Source organism: Poromitra crassiceps (assembly GCF_964638095.1).
Source record: "Poromitra crassiceps genome assembly, contig: HAP1_SCAFFOLD_91, whole genome shotgun sequence".
NCBI lineage: Eukaryota > Metazoa > Chordata > Actinopteri > Beryciformes > Melamphaidae > Poromitra > Poromitra crassiceps.
This window is the reverse complement of record NW_028152244.1, coordinates 917,689-939,358: the sequence shown is the minus strand read 5'-3', so window position 1 is coordinate 939,358 and position 21,670 is coordinate 917,689. Positions and strand designations below refer to the sequence as shown.

The 21,670-nt window shown below is 41.7% G+C and overlaps 1 long non-coding RNA gene across 1 annotated transcript; it reads left to right on the top strand.

The window, feature by feature from the left end:
• The first annotated feature begins 17,872 nt into the window (after window positions 1-17,872).
• On the top strand, window positions 17,873-19,144 carry LOC310800820. Its single transcript, XR_014553903.1, has 4 exons — window positions 17,873-17,924; window positions 18,616-18,723; window positions 18,869-18,946; window positions 19,079-19,144. It is a non-coding gene; the product is annotated as an uncharacterized lncRNA (long non-coding RNA).
• Window positions 19,145-21,670: the final 2,526 nt, after the last annotated feature.

Below are 21,670 nucleotides of genomic sequence, written 5' to 3'. Positions count from 1 at the left end.
AACTCCTAAATATCGTATGCACAGGTAATGTGCAGGGCCGAATGGAAAGAGGACTACTGCGTGAAAAGGATCTCTTCCGCAAGGTGGCCTGCCTCCCGCAAGAAACTGGTGGTTATGTCCTCATACCCCTTCGCCATGGTGTGGAACACCACTTGTAAAGGTTTAATTTAACTCTAAACTCTCTTCATTAACTAATTACCATCTTAACCTGCACAGTAACATCTTAACCTGCACATTAAACTGCACGGTAACATATTGACCTGCACACTAACATCTTGACCTGCTCAGTATGTTAATGATTGCAATGAAAAATATTTCATAATAATGTCATAGGTAATTATTGTAGAAATGTGTTCGTGTGTAGCCTAATTGGTAGAACAAGGTGATATCAATAATGGTCTTGGGTTTGATTCCTAGGGACCGTACAAATAGGGGTGGGTGTCACCACTGATTTCCCAATGCGATTCCCACACACTGTCCCGAATCAATTTACGTTAACATTCGATATTTCAGTTACAATACCAATTTGGCTTGGATATTAGAGATTCTCAAAGAACTGTTCCTGTAAATTGTACAACGAACCCTCTAACCTGGTGTATTGTTAAAAATATATATATTTACACATGGAGACGAAATCTCGTAACAGGGTTAAAACTGCATGCATCCACGGGAAAAAGCATTATATTAAAATATCGATATTGGGATTTATGAATAGAGCAGATTTGATTAAATATCAATTGGATATTCTTTTTCTTTAACGCAGGCTAGCACATGATACAAATCTCCAGCACTACAAACTGCTGTGGATAAATTAAAATGTCAAACCTGAAAGTAACATATACTGTCCTTTCCAGATCATGTATGCCAAGGCTGTGTGGGTGGAGAATGGAAAAGAGACAGAGGGTACAGTTCCCGAAAATTGGATAGACCAAAAGAAGAAAATCGTGCGATGGCCAAATTCAAAGAATGTAAAGGTACTAGAAGCAGCTTTCAAGAAGAAGCAGAACCCCGAGGATGACTGGATGACCTTCCAGTTTATCAAAATAAAAACAAGATCAGGTAGGTTTTGATTAATGAATGGTTTCATTCCTCAGCAAAAAAATAAAAATATGCTGGGTCAAATGGTTTTTACAGTTGAAATATGTTAATTCTAGCTGAGGAAAAAGAATGCAATGACTACAATCAGACCAGCCAAGCCGAGTCCAGCCAAGGAGATGATGACATGGACGAGGTGGTTACGAAGAGGAAAAGAAAACGTAACCTAAAATTGGATGATTATGTTGTTGGTATGTTTTATCAATTAATTTAGGAATCTGAAATTGTATTTATTGGGGAGAAACTGGGCCTGAACATGTTTTATATCACATTTTGAATTGCACTCTTAAAAGATTCTGAGGAGGAGGAGCAGGCGAGCATGGACCCCTTTCCCCCTCCACCATCAAAAGTAAAGCCTCCTTGTGAGTATTGATCACAATTTAATAAATATAGTAATTAATTATTTAATATACACAGGTTGAAAGTAGCTACAGGGTCATTTAAATGTTTCAGGCTCTGAAAATCCTCGCTTATCCATCCCGGTGGAACATGGTGGCCTGGCTAGGGAAATTATCACACCAAGTGAGTATTTGTCACATTAAACCAGTCAGCTGTTAGTTTGTGATACGTGTTAGTGATGTTAAATCTAAGAACATGCTTTGTGTGTTTTTCAGTCTCTACACATGACGGTGATGGCTCCAGGTCCAGAGATGGCTCCAGGTCCAGACATGGCTCCAGGTCCAGAGATGGCTCCAGGCACAAAGATGGCTCCAGGCACAGAGATGGCTCCAGGTCCAGAGATGGCTCCAGGTCCAGAGATGGCTCCAGGCACAAAGATGGCTCTAGGCACAGAGATGGCTCCAGGTCCAGAGATGGCTCCAGATCCAGAGATGGCTCCAGGCACAAAGATGGCTCCAGGCACAGAGATGGCTCCAGGTCCAGAGATGGCTCCAGGTCCAGAGATGGCTCCAGGTCCAGAGATGGCTCCAGGTCCATTGTCAGCCCCAGGTTCAGCGGTGGCTCCAGGCACTCCAGGCCCAGTGTCAGCCCCAGGTTCAGTGATTGCTCCAGTGTCAGTCCCAGGGTCAGGCCCAGCCCCAGCGGTGGCTCCAGGCCCAGTGTCAGTCCCAGGGTCAGGCCCAGCCCCAGCGGTGGCTCCAGGCCCAGTGTCAGTCCCAGGTTCAGCCCCGGGTCCAGCGGTGGCTCCAGGCCCAGTGTCAGTCCCAGGTTCAGCCCCAGCCCCAGCGGTGGCTCCAGGCCCAGTGTCAGTCCCAGGGTCAGGCCCAGCCCCAGCGGTGGCTCCAGGCCCAGTGTCAGTCCCAGGTTCAGCCCCAGCCCCAGCGGTGGCTCCAGGCCCAGTGTCAGTCCCAGGGTCAGGCCCAGCCCCAGCGGTGGCTCCAGGCCCAGTGTCAGTCCCAGGTTCAGCCCCAGGTCCAGCGGTGGCTCCAGGCCCAGTGTCAGTCCCAGGTTCAGCCCCAGCCCCAGCGGTGGCTCCAGGCCCAGTGTCAGTCCCAGGGTCAGGCCCAGCCCCAGCGGTGGCTCCAGGCACAGACTCAGCCCCAGGTCCAGCGGTGACTCCAGGCCCACAGATGGCTCCAGGCACAGTGTCAGCCCCAGGTTCAGCGGTGGCTCCAGGCCCACAGATGGCTCTAGGCACAGTGTCAGCACCAGGTTAAACAGTCCCAGTGTCAACCCCTGGCAAAACAGGGACAGTGGTGGCAGGCAAAACAACAGCTCCAGGGACAGTGGTGGATCCAGGCAAAACAACAGCTCCAGGGGCGGGGACAGTGTCAGGCTGAGGCATGGTGAGTTGTTCAAAGCCTGCTTCAAGTATCCATCAAAACGCTTTGCAATTCAATGATTAGTTCTGACCCACTGTAATTGTGATATTGTCATTTAAGTGAAGTAATGTCTTTAAAAAAAAGTTTATTTTTAAATATTTGTCATGCAGAAATTACATGTTCTAACCGGCTGAGCAAACACATTTTTTGAACGTGGAATCTTTTGGATTAGTTTTTTTGACCTCAACCTAAGTGTATGCAAACTTCTGACAACTGCGTCTTGGGGCCCAAATCTGTTCTCTCTCAGAAATGTCACTTGGTAATTTCCTGAACACTTTTGTTTTACATGTACTACAGATGCAGGGTCTCAGAGGGCACCAGCCGGATTCCCAATGCCCGAAGCAAGTAAGTGCTAAAGTGTTTCAAATTGAGCTGTCAAACCATTAATTGTTTCAATTGCTGAATTTAGATAATTAAAGGGATACTGCAATATCTTTCCTTTCACTGTATATGGGGATGTAGTAGTTGTTGATGAATGCAGGTCAAACTGGGGGATGCGTACCCCTTGGGCAGTGGTTCCCAAATGGTGTGCTGTGAGGCAAGGCCAGGTGTGCCGTGGGATTTTGTGACAACCTGCCTAACTAAAAGGGGACTCAACCAGCTATAGACTTATTATGAAACATCTAAAATGATGTCACTAGTTAAGTAAATACATTTGTGAAGTAAATAAAAAACATTTCCAGATTATTTTTCATGATATGAATACAGGTGTGCCTTGGGCACAAAAGGTTTGTGCCCTAGAGTTATGGTTAGGTCAGGTGACCCCTAAAAGACGTGTCACTCCTAGAAGCGAATGCAGTATTCTGCACCGCTTAAGAAAATATATTTGTATTTATTCCAGATATGGCTGTCGGCAGGCCAACTGCGCTAACATTAGCAATTAACGTTGTGCTACTTAGTTAGGCCAGTTTTGGTCTTAGTAAAATACAGAACTTACACTCAGTCGAACATCCTCAATGACTATTACAGAAAGTCATCACTATCAACATTTGTGTTCTTTTTTATTTCAGAATTTCAGAAAAGAGTCTTGGAGAAATTGTTTGACATGCACACGGACATCAAAAACCTTTGCCGAAGTGCGCCTGCCCTTTCAGCCACCCATGTGGAGAGGTTGGACACCATGGAGGACTTCCAGAGAGAGGAGCTACACCTTGAGGACAGCAACACTTTTAATAACCTGGTAGGATTAACAAGAGTCTGAAAGTAATAACAGTAGTGCCCTTGTTCCAAATGTTTTCGGTTAATGGATAAATGCATTGCTCCAGTGCACTCATGGGGAACGAGCGTATATAGGCCTACTGGAGTATAGCATTGAAGAAGTACATTTTTAAAGCCCCCCTAAAGTAAAAAATCAGTTTTTCTTCTTGTTAGATGTTTGAGCTTCACTGTGCAGAATGATGTCTGTGCAGAGTTTGACACTAGAAGGCTGTTTCCACAATCGTCTGCTGAAAGTGGAACGTTTATCAGAGCTAACTGAAAAGGCCCGGGTTTTCCAAAAGTATCTTAGTACTAAGAAGCTTCTTAGACCCCTCCCGTGGAGCCTTAAGAAGGGTCTAAGAAGCTTCTTAGCGCTAAGAAGCTTTTGGGAAACCCAGCCAAGGCCGTTTTCAACAGGCAAGATTCGTGACATCACGAATCCTGGAGCCAATCCCTGTCCAGTATTCAGCAGTTAACACATTTTTAATCGGTCAGGAACCCTTGTCGTCACTTTGTAATGAGTGAGAATGTGTTGAAAAGCATGTGTTGTATGCTGTGATTGGCTAGTTATGTTCTAGAATCTAGATAACCCTGATTGGTTGCTTTGGATTTTTAAATGAAAAAGAGGGAGGGGAAGCCATTTTAAGGATTTTAACAAGATAATTAATAATAAAGAATAATAATTCATTTATTTTATGAAGTGCTTTTCAATTACCCTAAGATGCTGACACAGTATGAGTACATAGAAAACAAGATAACAACAGGCAACAGATACAAGTAACTCACGTTGATTAGGGATATATGGAAACAGAGGGGAAGGAGGGAGTGTGTGGGAGGGACAGTGGCCAGACAGAAGAGAGGGAGGTGTAAAATGTGGGTGGCGAGGTAGGAAGAGGTGGTTAAGGGTAGGGGAGGTTGTAAGCTTGGGATAACAGGTAGGTTTGGAGTCGGGATTTAAAGAGCATGTTGCAGGTTAATGTTGCAGAGAAGAGGGGGGCGTGTAATCGGCCAAAGGGAAGATTAGTGGGGGTGGGGGTGGAGGAGTTGGTGATGGAGGCAGTAGCTATTGATTTGGGAGATTTTGTTAGTGGAGGAAGGCATTGCTGAGATCAGGGGAGCAAAGTGTGGTGTTGTCCGGGGGATTGGATTCGTTTCTTGACAGAGAAGGGTGCGGAGGGGTTTTAACTTTTTTGTGGGGAAAAACCATCAGACACAAATTATTATTCAAAGTATTTTATACACATCTTGAAGCATGACTTTAGGGGGTCTTTAATATTCTGAAAATTGTTTTTTAATGGACCTTTTCCAGGTGCTGCAACTTGCCCGAATTGGAGGGAAGGATCTAAAGGACTGTGTCCACAAAGTCCTTGACCGGTATGTTTCATGAACTGTTTTCAATAATCTCTCTCTCATACACACACACACACACACACACACACACACACACACACACACACACAGAGACATCTGCATTCTCTCTCATCAGACATCTGACCACTGTGTTTTAATTGAGTTAAAGCTGCTGTGATATTTTTGGTTAAAATAAGTGTAAAACAGCTCGACATTCTGACAGCTATCACTAATATAAATTATTTGGTCAATGACATGGATCTCTCAGTCCCTCCGCCCCACAGCAAAACTGATTTTTTTCTGGGAGCCTCCCCACCTTATCCAATCAGGAGACAGAACTCTACAAAGTGGCGGTCCTCTGTGCGTGTTCACAGGCCGAAAGCCAATGCTGTAGGGGGGGACTGCTAACTGCAGTGCTGAAAATGCCACCGGAACTATGCAAAATGAGGAAATCACTTACAGCAGCTTTAAATGTGGAAACGGGCCAGAATTTCATACAGTGTGGCTTGACTTGTCATCTGCTTGCCCGGCCTGAACAATGTCTTTACATAGAGCAGTGATTTGGACTTGCTTGCTTGATTCTCACATTAACTTTAGACTTGCTTGAGACTTAAAGGTTGAAACTTGCTTGTGACTTGCATATGTGTGACTTACTCCCACCTCTGTGTAAATCACATTTATTTTTCTTCAGGCTCTTCAATAATTCCCTCATGGCCAACTTCAATATGAAGGGGAAAGGGAAAAAAGAGAAGATGGGTCTGGAGACCACCAACCATTACAGAGCACTAAAAGGTAAGCCCATATTTCACGTTGCATAGGGGAAGAAAACTGTTACCTTTTTTATGTTATACAGGGGGAGCAATGGTCTCTTTTTCAAGAGTACCCTGTTCACATTCTTACACACATTCACACCTGGAAGCTGACCAGCAACCACAGTCTGATCTGCTGGCCACTGATCAGCTGCACTGGAGCGGTCAGAGTTAAGGGCCTTGCTCAAGGTCACCTCAGTGGTGGTAATGAGGGAGGGGCAAGTGCTGCTTTTCACTTTACCCACTCTTTTGGTATTGAACCTACAACCTTCTTGTCACGAGCTTGCTTCCTACCTTTAGGCCACCACTGCCCACAGAGATGAAAATGAAAACACACTTGATGTAGTTTTTAGGGTTTGTTTTTATTATTTGAACTTCTGCTTTCTTCCAAGTAGATAACAGCGATACCTATTTCAACCCAGAGGCCAGAGCACAAGAGAATTAGACTAAAATTGCACATTTATAATTTTTGTCTTTTTCAACTCTTGCAGCTGCTGTACTGAAATGGAATAAGGATGCAACGGAGGAGGTTATCCGCCAACATGCTGCAGAGCACCTCAAACATGCACCAGCCAGAAAGGGAGGTCATTCATAGGAGGTTTTTGCTTTTTTCTTCTTTTTTTTTTATTTATAAACTTTAGTTCCAAGGCCAGCAGTAAACAAACTGTAGCATCTTTTCATTTTGTTTTAACAGTAACAGTTTTGTCATAACAGTATTTTACAAATTCCCTAGTTACTGAATGGGCTGCACAAGATGTTTTGTGCAAGTGAAGTGAAGTGAAGTAGCATTGTTCAAAAGCTACCTAAGTACAGTAGTCCACACATCCAGTTAAGGTGGACCGTAAGTAGACTGCAACAAACAGTTCAGTTTGTCAAGTGCATGCAACTATGACATGACTTTATGAAAGTTGTTGGTCTGTCAACTTGACAATGTTGCTGCAATAAAATGGTTGAAGTCAGATGTACAGACTGGAAAATTGTTCTTATATAAACCAGATGTTGACAAAGTTTTCCTTTGGGGACATCATTTGCAGTTGAAAAAGTAGGAAATCGCAATATATCGATATGTATATATGTGTATATTAATGTTATTACTATTACTGTTGTCTGTCCTGGATTATGACGTTCAAATAAATGTAAGTGATAATTAAATAGTTTGAGAAATTGTTATTTGTAAGTAAGGCCAACTTTGTATAGATTGTCTTGTATAGCAGTATACATGTGGAGGTCTAAAAGGTGTCGTCTAAAAAGACGTCACGTTACAAGACGTCCAAAAAATAACCACATTTGAACTTATTTTTAAACTTTTATAAAGAGGTATTCAGGACGTCAACAACAGACGTTGACAAGGCGTCATAAAAAGACGTCCATTCTGGCTCCTCAGTAGACATATTTTAGACGTCTGACAAAGACGTTCTGAAGACATCCTTTGCACGTATCTTCTGAACGTCTTTAGGACGTCCAACAAAGACGTTCAGAAGACGTTGTTCAGAAGACATCCTCTGGACATCAAACATTGGACGTTAATAAGACGTCGCTCAGAAGACATCCTCTGAACGTCTAATATTAGACGTTCAGAAGAAGTAATTCTGATGACATCCTATGGATGTCAAACTTTGGAGGTTCAGAAGACGTCATGAAAAGACGTCATAAAAACTTCCAGTCTGGCTCCTCGGTGGAGCTCTTTGGGACGTCCAAAAATTACGTTCATATGACGTTCTTTGGACGTATTCTTGCTCAGTGGGTACAGGGAAGGAATACAAGGTCAAGGGTTTCATCAATTGTAGTAGTATAATAGGGTGGGTAGCATTGAAATAAACAAAACAAACTCATTTTTCTAGGTGGGCGTGTTTAGGGCATCTACGTCATCAAAGGGGCGTGGCTTCTTTTTTTTGTGAAAAGTCAATTTTTCACTTGTTCCTCAAAGGGCACTTCTCCATTTCACCCTGTGTAAATCACTTTCTTGTGAAAAGTCTATTTTTCACTTGTTCCTCAAAGGGCACTTCTCCATTTTAACCTGTTTTTAAACCATTATGTGAAAAGTCAATTTTTTCACTTGTTCTCCAAAGGGCACTTCTCCATTTTAACCTGTGTTTAAAGCCATTTTGAGCAAAAAGGCTTTATTTCACTTGTTCTCCAAAGGGCACTTCTCCATTTTCCCCTCATACCAACAGACCCCAGCAGTAGCGTTTTTTTTTTTTTTTTTTGCAATTTAATTATCACCCCCTATCAGCAGAGCGTTGCAACATGATGTTTTTTGAACACGGGCAAAAGTTTTAACCATAGACAAAATGTAATTAGACCATCTAACAACTAGTTGTTAATTTTTTTATCTCGGCCAAATACATTTGGCCCATTTTAGGAACTACTAAACTAGCCTACAGATTCCTCTGCTCACTGGTGTTTCACAATCTCACCCCACCACTAACGACAGATTCCTCTGCTTGTTGATGTTTTTCTCTGACTCAACCATAGAGACCCAGGCTTCCCCTGCCAGCCCATCCCACCCCATCCCCCACGTGACATTGTCTATTACCACGGCCGGTGTTCTGTCGATTTCACAATCACTTCCGCTTATAATAAACTTGTTTGTTTTTTGACCGTCAGGTGGGGCGTTCCCGGCAACACGTAACACCCCTTGAAAGCTACGAATAGCGGCGAGATCAGGGGGGGCGTTCCTGGCAGCACGTAACGCCCCTTGAAAGCTACGAATAGCGGCGAGATCAGGGGCGTTCCCGGCAGCACGTAACGCCCCTTGAAAGCTATGATTAGCTGCGAGTGAACACACAGTTTTTTCCTTCCATGCCCCTTATATCCTTTGCGTGCCTGTCAAGGCCATCTTATACCAATGTATCCATTCAAATATTCCATAATTGCATGTTGTGCATGCAAATATTCCATAATTGCATGTTATGCAGGCTATCTTAGCTAGTATAGCCTACTAATGTATAGCCTACTAATGTATTCCCAGGCTATTCTGTAGATTCCCTACGCGCAACACACACACACACACACACACCCACCCACTCACACACACACACAGACATATTCACAGCCAGCCACAAACACACGCACCCACAAATTCACAGGTAAACATGACACACTTCAGCATTCATGTGTGATATTATGTATTTTGCCATGTTTTTTCCCACTCCGGATCCAATTGTGATGTGACATCACCATGATGTTTTTGATATTGTCTGATTGGCGGAATGAATTAAATTTGATTAATACAGATTGAGGTGGATTGAATAGCTACAGACTGTTTTTCCAATTGAAAACGATTGAATACAGACTATGGTGTATGACTATGCCGTTTACCCGTCTCTCAACCAGACCAGAGTTTCCCAGCATACACTAGTGTGTTTCAACACTGTGTTTTTGGAGATTACTTATGTGCTACGTTAGTTATGTTATATGGCAGTAAAATGCCACTGAATGACCAAATTGATTTATCTTGATTTTTTATTTAACACCAGCGTTAGTTTGTTGTTTATGCGTATGCAATAACGGATGCATTATTATATTTACTGGAATACATACACACGCCAACCTATGTGTCCTATCAGAGTTCGTTACGTTATTGTACAGTACAATAAACAAAACAACATGATAGCATCAGCTGCATCACTATACGTGTGAGCGTAAGTATTAATGGTTTGCAACTTGTTTGTGTTGTACAGCATTTGGTTCAAACATATGGCGACATTGAATCAGTGTTAGCTTAGCGCTAGCTAGCTAGCATACACTACGAGCTGTGAATAGAATTGGCCTGGTCTTGGTCGATATGACCAAATATTGATATAACGTTACAGTAGCATGGACCCCTCTCGTTATGACAACCCAGACCCCAGGATATCCGTGACCTACGGGTATTATTTCAAAATATGGAATATGGAACGTGAACAAACATCTTAGCAACCCAACAAACCCATTGTTTTTATTTTTCGTATTTTTATATGATTATTTTAACTATTAATAGTAACTAACTAGTCCTCCACACAGAATTGGTTAATTTACTGTGAGACTTTATGTTTTGTAGACAAGCACCAAGTATATATAATAATGGTATATAATAATAATAATGGTATATAATAATAATAATAATCTTTGTAATACAATTGTTATAAAATTAAAATGTATATCACACTTACAATATGTTTGTTGTATGTATTACAACTTAATTCAACTTTGTCTCTCCCCACCTCTCCTCTTCTCTCCTCTCCACACCTCACCCCCTCCTCTCTCCTCTCATCCCATCCCCTCCCCTCTCCTCTCCTCTCCTCTCCTTACAAGCCTATAGATGAGGGATTTCAGACAATGTGTCCATTGTTACAATATTGTCAACAAAAATAGTACCAGTCTAAATAACATAACTTAATTCAACTTTTGCCTCTCCTCTCTTCTTGCTTAACATACACAAATAGTGTAGTAGCCGTACCGTACCGCACTGCAGCTGCTACCATTACGTATGTCTAATGTTTAATTGTATGTCTAATAAGATACATGCTATTTGCACCTGTATGTCAAATACATCGAATTTAAAATGTTTAAGCACGTCTAATGTATGCACATGACATGTGCACCTATGTGCAGTGAATATGCCACTGTCTCAGACTTGTCTTATCACTATAATTAGTAGAGCACCTAGGAGGGGTCCACGAGCACCCCCCTGATATATTTTTCTAACCTGGATTTTTGGCATCCCTAGGACCTCTAAAATAAAGATTTTGATGATCCCAAGAACAAAACCTGTCCAAAATGTGTTTTTTTCTATGTTTTATTACCCCTATGAGACCTGCGAGATTGCTGGCAGAAGTGCTAGCGACTCTGTCTTTCAGAGAGTGTAGCTCACTCAGTTTTTGAGCGAGCCCAAAGATACACATACCATTTGATTCTAGACAACCTCAGGTTTCCAATGAGACCAAGCTTTTCATGGTACCTTGTTGGTAAGGGGGCTAAATACCTACTGATTCAAAGCGAGACAACATTTTGGTGAGGTAAAAACTGGCATCACCATTTTCCAAATGTTCCCTTGACCTGTCAACTCAATATATGTTCATGGAAATGGGATATATGGGTACCTACAAGCCTCCCCTGTATAGACATGCTAAATTTATCCTAATCTCAAGTAGTTTTGGGCAAGAACCATGCACTCTTCTGCATGCAGTACAAATACTGTATGTAATTTTCGCCTATTGTAAAATGGTGCATTTGACAATTTCTGCACACTGGGGATTGTTAAACATTAATGGAATTGCATAAATATGATTGAAAGTCAGTAAACATTCTGGACTTTAAAATTATCTTTATTAATAAACAATCGTTAGATGTCTAATTCATTACACAGCTCAAATGACGAACAAATTATGTTTTTTTTATTGTTATTAACTAAGGTACAGATTTATTTAAGATATGGTACCATGCTGGAAGGGGAGGAATTTCACATCTCTATAACCTTGGGGACTTTTTCTAAACTATCAAGCAATTAATCAATGACTCAATGCATGTTACTCAGCACGAGGTGTTTCATGGGGAATTATGCCTACCCCACACTACAGGATTTTCAAATCCTTGAAGATTATAAAAATCTTGAGAGCCCACACACTACAGGACAGAGAGAGCCGATTTTTTAACATTTCAATCTTGGGACACACACACAATCGCGTCTGTTCAAACGCAACCCCACACACTAGAAGATTATGCCGAAGATTCACCTTGGAAGCAGGGCTTGACGTTAACTTTTAAAATGCCTATTCAGTGTGCGCACCGGGTGTAGTAGTAGTAGTAATAATGATAATAATAATAATAATAATAATAATAATAATAATAATAATAATACATTTGTGTCATTTCGTTTTCTAAACAAATCTTATTTTTTGTTTTTATAATGCATTTGCACTGAAAGGATTTGTTTAACTAATATTTGCGCGGACAGCCGCGTCCATTCGGGGTGTGGGCCTACTGTGCACGGCCAGGCGAAAACCGTCTGCACAGGTGCCTTGTGTGGAGGGGCGCGTCTGCTGATTTGACTCACTTTTCCGTGCGGACACTCGCCGATGCGGGAAGCATGAGACCTAAGCGCTTGCTGTAGGCTACATGCTTTGCAGTATAGCATTAGTTTTCCGTCCCGTTCAAAGACGCACGGGTATTTCACCTCGATGACAATTTCCTCGTTCTTTGTTTCTGTGCGGGGCTGCGGGCGAACGCGGACCAGATTATTTTGCGAAAAACTAATGGAAACGCAGCTACACTCACAGAAATAATCATGGTGTAGTTAATTATTAGTTATTTGCATCTATTAGATTTTATTCAAATAATCATAATCATAAAATCTATGTATTCAAAATCCCTAGAATCTAAATAAATCTGTTTTTTCTGAGATTAATTAAACTGAATCAGTTAAAAATTATGAATATGGTTTAAATATGGCTAGCTGTAATTCAAATAGTTAAAATATAGGCATTTGGTTCAGATATGCATTCATTCGAATCTTTTAACATTTATGAATATGGTTCAAATATGGCTAGCTGTGATTCAAATAGCTAGAATCTAGTCATTTTGGATACATTTTCAGAAGTGTACATCGTCCAGAGGTGGCAGTAATTCACCACCTGCCATAAAACTCAAGAGAAGAAGACATTGTGACACAGTATCTTACTGTAATATGTTTAGTGAAATCCTGTAAAATGTGTATACAGCATATTTACTGTAATTAATCTCTCCTGTAAATCAACTTGTATTTGAACAGTATCTTACTGTAATATGTTTAGTAAAATACTGTAAAATGTGTATACAGTATAATTACTGTAATTAATCTCTACTGTAAATCAACTTGTAATTGAACAGTATCTCACTGTAATATGTTTAGTAAGATACTGTAAAGTGTGTATAAAGTATAATTACTGTGATTAATCTCTACTGTAAATCCACTTGTACTTTGAACAGTATCTTACTGTAATATGTTTAGTAAGATACTGTAAAATGAGTATACAGTATATTTACTGTAATTCATCGATACTGTAAATCCATTTGTAATTTGAACAGTATCTTACTGTAATATGTTTAGTAAGATACTGTAAAATATGTATACTATATATTTACTGTAATTCATCTATACGGTAAATCCATTTGTACACACTTAAAACAGATGTCAGAAAATGACACAAAAAATGTGTTGTGTAATGACTGACGATGATGTCATCAGTGATGACAGTGATGATGTCATCATAGCACTAGGGTGAAAAACGGCTAGAAGACAAACGTTTTGGAGAATATAGCCCGATTTCAACACTGTTTGAATGTATGGGTTTTTAGGTTTTTTTGTGGGGTTGTGTTAGGAGCACGTTTCATGCGATTTGGAACTTTTGAAGTACTTGGTGTTTTTTTTTTTGTTTTTTTTTTTCATTCCGATAGACAATTAGACGAGGAATCCAACGCAACCAGCCGCGACTCTCTACGACGTTTCCTTCCCGAGATACAGCCATTTAAAGTTTTTTGGTCAAACATGGGAACTTTAGGGTCCCTTTTCGACCACTTCCCGTTGTCGGAGAGACTCGAGCAAGGGCTCATTCGAACCGTCTTGAAAAAGTACGTCGGGTGAAACTTTTTTATTTCCCGGTCAGACTTCTGGTTAGGGAGGAAATCGCGATTTCATGTAAATCTACATATGTGCCCTAAAGTACCCTAAAGAAGCGTTTTTTCGGGAAGGGGCGGGGCACTCGCGACGTACTTTTCGACGAGGAATCCAACGGTGTCAGTCCCATTTCTGTGCGACCTTCCGTTCCGGAGATATATATATATATATATATATTTTTTTTTTACTAAGTGTTTGAGCCACATTCCTGAGGGGATGTGATAGGAGTGCGTTTCATTTGGAGTCGACTGGTACTATCCTTGAAAACCATTTTTACATAGGAAAAGTACTCTACTCTAACGATGCGTAATTTGGTCGAGAAGTGCTTTTTGTGTTGCCAGTAGGTGGCGCTATGACTATGCACTTGCCCTCCATCAGGTCCCCCTCTCATATAAATGGGAGCTAGGGCTCTGTCTGTCTGTCTGTGTCTCTCTGTTTCTCTGTCCCACTGTGATGTAATACATCCCACTCTGACATCATCAGTGATGTCATAAATGCCACTGTGACATGATCAGTGATGTCATAAATCCCTCATAATACCACTGACATCATAAGTGATGTCATAAATCACACTGTGACATCAGTGATGTCATCAATCCCAGTGATGTCATAAATCATACTGTGACATCATCAGTGATGTCATAAATCCCTCATAATACCACTGACATCATAAGTGATGTCATAAATCACACTGTGACATCAGTGATGTCATCAATCCCAGTGATGTCATAAATCCCACTGTGACATCATCAGTGATGTCATAAATGCCACTGTGACATTATCAGTGTGTCATAAATCCCACTGATGAAATCCCACTGTGACATCATAAGTGATGTCATAAATCCACTGTGGCATCATCAGTGATGTCATAAATGCCACTGTGACATCATCAGTGATGTCATAAATCCCCCATAATACCACTGACATTGTAGAAAAGGGTCCATAATGGCCCACCACTAGGCCTGTTCTTGGGGCAATTGACGCCCACGAACCAACGCGGCAACGACGTAATGACGATGACACCGCCGTGACATCATCAATGATGACGTCAGAGTTCACCTGTTAGGTCATCGGCGATGTCAGGCGGTCTGGGCTGACTGTGATGGCAGATGGGACTTTACGGGGTCACCGATGATGTCATAGCTCCCTGGACGCTGTGACATCACCAACGAGGGTGTATATAACAAGGTGTTCTGTGACGCTGTATTCTTCCTTCCTCTTCTTCATAATGTCTTCCCTTCCCACGACCGAATCAGAGGACCGACACCTCAGTTCTGATCGATCACTGGCTGCCTTACAACCAGCCAGGTCCCGGTCACTGGCTGCCTTACAACCAGCCAGGTCCTGGTCACGAGTGGTATTCCTTCAACCGCGTCCGAGGACCGACATCTCTGTGGTTCTACGATCCAGCACACTTCACACATCACCCGAGGCAAGCACACAAGCTTCCTCACAGACATCATAAGTGATGTCATAAATCACACTGTGACATCAGTGATGTCATCAATCCCAGTGATGTCATAAATCATACTGTGACATCATCATTGATGTCATAAATCCCTCATAAATCTCACTGATGAAATCCCACTGTGACATCATGAGTGATGTCATACACCCACTGTGACATTATCAGTGTGTCATAAATCCCACTGATGAAATCCCACTGTGACATCATCAGTGATGTCATAACTCCCACTGTGACATCGTCAGTGATGTCATAAATCTGTTGTTGCGCGGCGCAGCCATCTTGGATTTTTGAGGTTGGGGCTGCTGAGGCTCCTACGAGTTTGGAATGGGAAATACCAGCTCTGGTGACGTCATCGTCCCAGCTCATGACCTTTGAACCGTAAAGTCGTAATTACCAGTTCCCAGTTATAAAGGAATGTTGGTCCTACTTCTAGCCTCTCTGCACACTGATTATTTTGGGAAGATGTAAATCTAACACAATTTATGTCTGTCGTATAACAATGAAATCTATGTTCTTATCTCTACATGGTAAATCTTAATACCTCAATTAAACAGCATTGTTCAAAATACAAGATATTGTGCATTATTTCCTTTAGGGTGTGCATGTATATAATGTTAGTCACTTTTTATAGATTTACATACACACTCTTTAAGCCATATTTTATTGAATTTAGTTGGACTAATCCACTACTTGTCTTCCCTTCAAAATAAAATAAACAAGTTAAGTTTTTCGCTTTTCAGAATTGTTTTAAATATCTATGTCAAAGTATAGTTTCGGTTAAAGTTTAGTAGAATGATCCCAATGAACATGTGTGCTTATGTTGTCTCATATTCCCCCGTTTTTACCATTTCCGAAAGTTACAAACAAACTGCGCTTTTATTTTGAAGCGGTCATTGCAAAACCCTTGAACAGACCAGGAAGTTTCAGATTTGCGCCTTTCAGGCTGCTGCAGCAACGGGTACCACTGCAGGAGGGCTATTTCTGTCAATTTAAAGTTTTTCCCAGCATTGCAGTCTCCCCAGGAACTCACTAACAAGGTAAGAATAATGCTGTAACGTTAGGTCATGTTCCATCATATCTGGTTAGCCCTACATTTCTGTTTTTAGCTAACTTTAGCATGGCGCTAATGTTAGCTGCCTATTAGCTACTTGTCCACTGTCATATCATGCCCTCAGTGTTGTGGTCCTCCACAGTCCACACAATCGTTCTCCCCACTCATCAATGAAACTGTGAGGTGAGCATTGAGCAGTCAGAGTCGTTAGTAGTTACTTAATTAGCGCATATTGATATGCAAATTAGCGCGTAACGTTGTTCAACATTACTCCCCCCAGAAGAGCTAAATGCTGCACTGTCTGATCAAAGTAGGCAAACCATGGCATGCTAATTTGGCAGTAAGGGGGCTCTGCTAACTGTTAAATCGTTGTTGTATAGGAAAAGATAGCATGTCTATCACTAGACAATAGACATAGCCAGTGGAGAGCGTGCGCATGCGTTTGATTCCCCCCCTTACCGTGCAGCTTAGCTAAAACATTCCATAACAATTGTGCATTTTGTGATAAAAGCATATAATTTGGTAGACACAATTCTGAGTATCTCATTTTAAATTTTGGATGACTGTTGTAATGTCATTAGTCAGTTTTAACCATACATATTGTCTCATTAGGGTAAATACTGTATAATTATGTAGAGATTTTGTCAAATATTTGTGCTGTTATGTTTATTTTTTTTAGCTTAGTCACTCACCTCTACACTAGCTTCCACATTGCTGCCACTTTTCTTGAAATATAGTTGAAGCTTGCTTCACCCAAAATGATATTTACATAAAAAGACTATATCCACAATGCTAATTATTTTTAGAGAACTGCATCTTGACCTGGATAAATCATATGGAATACAGTGTTTTGCTAAATATAGTTTACCTGTGATAGTGGTGGTAAAAACTAAAGCTGGAAATATACTTCGGCAATCACCTCAACTTGGTCCTATACACTCGAATGTCAGCTTGATGAGGGCTCACAGGGGAGTCCCCAGCAAAATGAGTAATTATATGATTTCACTAGCATTTCAATAATTAGAAGTTAGCCCAAGGAAATAATGTAGTACATATACTTGGTAATAGCTTTCACTCTCTCCTGTTATCTCCCCATCTATATTATATTATACTTGCACTGTTCACGTCAGCTGCGTCGAGTCACATTTTCGAGGAGCTGCATGCAGGCTGCGTAGTACAAGTAGCCAACTAACTTGCTATGCAAACTATGCCTATAATAACTAACAGCATTTCATTTTCACATGTTTGAAAAGGGGATTGATGCTCCACTACTAATGACGGCCATGAATCGCTGATGAAGCCATCAAGAAACCTCCGTATATGCAACGAAGGTAAGGAGACAGGTTTAATTAATTGTCACTGGCTTTTAGAGAGGCTTGCACCAGGCTACTTTTTAATTAACTTTTTTGAAGACTTATCGAATGTATCTGTAAAGCAGGCAGGCTTTTAGTCAAGTCTGCTGACCGTTTCCAGGCTCCCTCTCTCTCCAGACACAGCGGAGATCCTGTTTGTGTCCCAGGTCTACATCGCTGTTCAGGTAAGTTTCCAAGACATTGGCAGACGCAGTGGAAGTGGTCCCTGGGAAATATTGTTTGGTATGTAGTGGTACTTGGATGTAAAATGGCTTTTAATCTGACCGGAAGTCTTATTGTTGTCGGATTAGCGGAAGCGACTAGTGAAAGTGAAGTTGTTATTCCCGACTGGTAGAGTGAAGTTGGCTCCGTCTATCACATGGATTTGTTATTCCTTTTCCCAACTCCTAAGCGACAGGGTCAGGACAAGCTACAGGACAAGCACGGTCATCTAAAGTGTGGGAGTATTTTAGACCGAGACCCTGCTCTGTAACGTTCAACTCCGCACATTGGAAAAGACGTAAACGTAATGTTATGTACACAGTCATGGAGCGCGCGTCCTGTTGCGACAGACAGCACCAAATCAGTCCTGTTTTAACCATGGTTTTAACACACTTTTTGATCATGCATATTAGGATTATCAACACTTGGAACGCGTTTTAGTGTAGGCTCTTGATTTATCTGTTGTCTGTTATAATGCCTGGGAGTGAGCGAGCGCAGGCCAACGGATAAACTGAGAATCCACTATGATTACTCACTATGGCAAAATGATGTTGAATCTTAGTTGTTAGGTCTTTGTTTGTAATGTTAGTTTCTAATTATAGTGCCTGTCATCTCTTCTTCTCTCTGTCTCCTGCCTCCAATATCTCTCTCCAGATTGTTTCAGCATTTAATGTCAGCTGACCTCCATGTCCCTGCAGTCAGCCCACTGACCTGCTGTCTGTGACCTGACCTGCTGCTGCCTGCGAGCTGACAGCACACACAGTGAGTATATAGTTTTAAATTTCAAATGTTTCCAATTGTTCATTGAGACAATTAGATGTGATCCCTCTCCTCATGTAATTTATATGCCCCCTTCTCTTCTCTGTCTCCATCTTCTAATATCTCTTTCCATATTGCTCCAACATAGAATGATGTCAGCAGACTTCCCTGTCCCTGCAGCCACCCCACTGACCTGACCTCTTCCAGTCTGTGATCTGTGAACTGGGTACTTAATTTATACCTAAGCACATGCTCACAAATTACATTCTCAACCTAAAGCATGTTTGAAAACAACCCCTCTAAACTAAACGTTCACTAAATGTTCACTAAAATCTTTATTTCTGATGACCTGATAAAGGTTTTCCGTGCCAAAGGAGGATCTGCAGGAAAGACAATCGGCACCATAATGGCACAGACAGCTAATGTAAGTGTTTTTTTTCTACTTCTTCACCACCCCCTCATTCCTTCTCCTCCTGTCTTTTCTAGAAAAAAATGGATTTGCAAGCCAACAGTGATTTTATCTTCGTTAAAATTGGCGAAGCGGGCGGTGGTTTGTATCACGATTGTGATGTCGTTAGTGATGTCACTTGAGCAATTGTGATGTAATTCTTTGGGATGTTGTTGTGTGCTTGTTTCAGAATCAAGTCATATACACAAAACAGGATTGTGTCCTGAGGGTCCTTAGTGTCTACCTCAATGAAGACCTGGATACACTGGTCAAAGAATATGTGGTAAGTGTACATCAACTCTGTCTCTCTCCGCAGCTAATCTCACATAATCCTGGACCAATCAGCCTGTGTCATTTATGCGTGACCTCTTTTCATTTCAGTGATCACAGCACAGCCACATTGCATTGACTGTCTGCATGTCATGTCTGTATGCATGTCTGTCTGCGGAATCCTCACTGTGACTGGTAGGGGCGCAGGTAGTTACAGTGGAGCCGCTCGGTTGGAAACACCGATAAGGTTAGCAAGCTACGTAGCTTGAAAGTTATTAGCAGTTGTGTTGAAAAGCAGTCTTGGCAATTTGAGGGACCAGCCTGTGAGTCCAAGTGGGTGTTTGTGCCAGGTGAAATGACATTATCTCCAGGCATTCCTGAGATATTGTGTTCATGGGAATGGGACAGACATGAGGTCCCAGTGACCTTGGCGTTTGACCACCAAAATCTATTCAGTTCATCCTTCAGTCCAAGGGGGCGTTTGTGCCAAATAATAATAATTCCCTCAAGTCAAACGGTGGAAGTGCTGTCACTTTTAGGGAGGACCTGAGGAGCCTGGGACAGAGAGAGCAGTCTGCTGCTCAGCTCGACAGGAGGAGGAGGTCCTGACACCTTGTGAATACCATTCTGCCAGTAAGAGGAAGGTGAGGCCAGAGACACTTAATAGTTCACATAAAAGCAGTAGTAGGTATTCACATTTTTTTTTTAACTATTTTCATTCCTTCTTAACACGTTCACTGCCATTGACGAGATATCTCGTCTTACAAAATCCAACGGTTGACTGCCAATGACGAGATATCTCGTCTTAAAAAAAAAAAACGTCTCCTATAAAAATATTGGAGCCAGCGAACATGTACAACCCATTCCACCGACCCACTAAGTGGCGACAGTGCTCTCCACACTAGAAAAAGCAGAGCCAAAACTGCAGGGGAACGCGCGAGGAAACCATTCTCTCATACTGTAAAATGGATTGGCGAAAACGCTTTCGCTTTCGCGCATTATCGCGCTGGGAGCTGGCGGTGGGGGATTGCAAATTTGCATAATAGATTATGGGTGAAACACACTTTGAAACACCAGCAGAAAGCGCAGAATCGCACGCAGCTTCATTCCAGCTGAGCTCAACCGAAAACCCAGAAACATACGAGCCTCATTCTCATACTGTAGGCGAAAACGCTTTCACGCTGGTGCACACGGGCGCACAACGGTGGGGGGTTCCAAAAATAGACTGGGTGGAAAACACACTTTGAAACACGCAGCATAAAGCCTAGAATCGCACAAAGCTTCATCAAAGCTCTCAAACCCAAGAAACGAGTGAGCCCCATCCACACTCGCCGCCAGGGAGGGAGGCTGCTCAAACTCGCAGCAGCAGCAGCAGCAGCAGTAGAAACCCGCTTGTGACAAACGCTGCTGAAAGCCACCAGACACGCCCACGGAGGGAGGAGTTTGAAGGAGAGGGCGTTCAGAACTATATTGTTTAGATGTCTGATCTCTCACTGATGCCAAAAATAAATGGTTAAAGTGACTGTTCTGCCTGTTTGATTGAATTTCACAAAACTGCGATTATCTCAGCTTTCAGTCTCAGACGCTGAAACCATGCTGTACTCAACGGCTAATATCTACATAACTACTAACTCTACAAACTAACTCTTTTAGACAGAGAAAGCACACATTCTATTAGTACTTTTGTGAACTTTGTGTTCACAAAGTCCAAGCAGAAAATAATCCTCGGCTCTTGTAAAATGAGCCAGAATCCTCAAAAAAAACCTCTGGCAGAAGCTACCTACAGTAAAAAAAAAAAGGCTGGCAGTGAATGTGTTAAAAAGGAGGACTCCTGGTCATCTGATGAGGAAAACAGTGATGTGGAGCATACATCTGTAAGTTTTATGACCCTGCGTAATTGTTCATGGTGTTTAAGAACTAGCAAGGCATATTTTTAAATCATGTCTGTATCCTTTAGAAACCTATCTTTCTCGATGCGTATTTTACCCCAGATAAAAAAAAACATTTAATGACTTACATGCCAAGCCAGATCATTGAAAATATATTATGAAATATTAATCTTTTTTTTTTTTACTAGAATGTGGAGGACTATCTGAATATGAACTGGAGCGCCTGGAGAACATCAGACAGAACCAAGCCTTCCTGTCATCCATCAAATTATTGCAGGTAGGTAAACGTGGAGGTAAATGTTAAATGGTTGAATAATCAAATATTTCATCAATGATGTAGTTA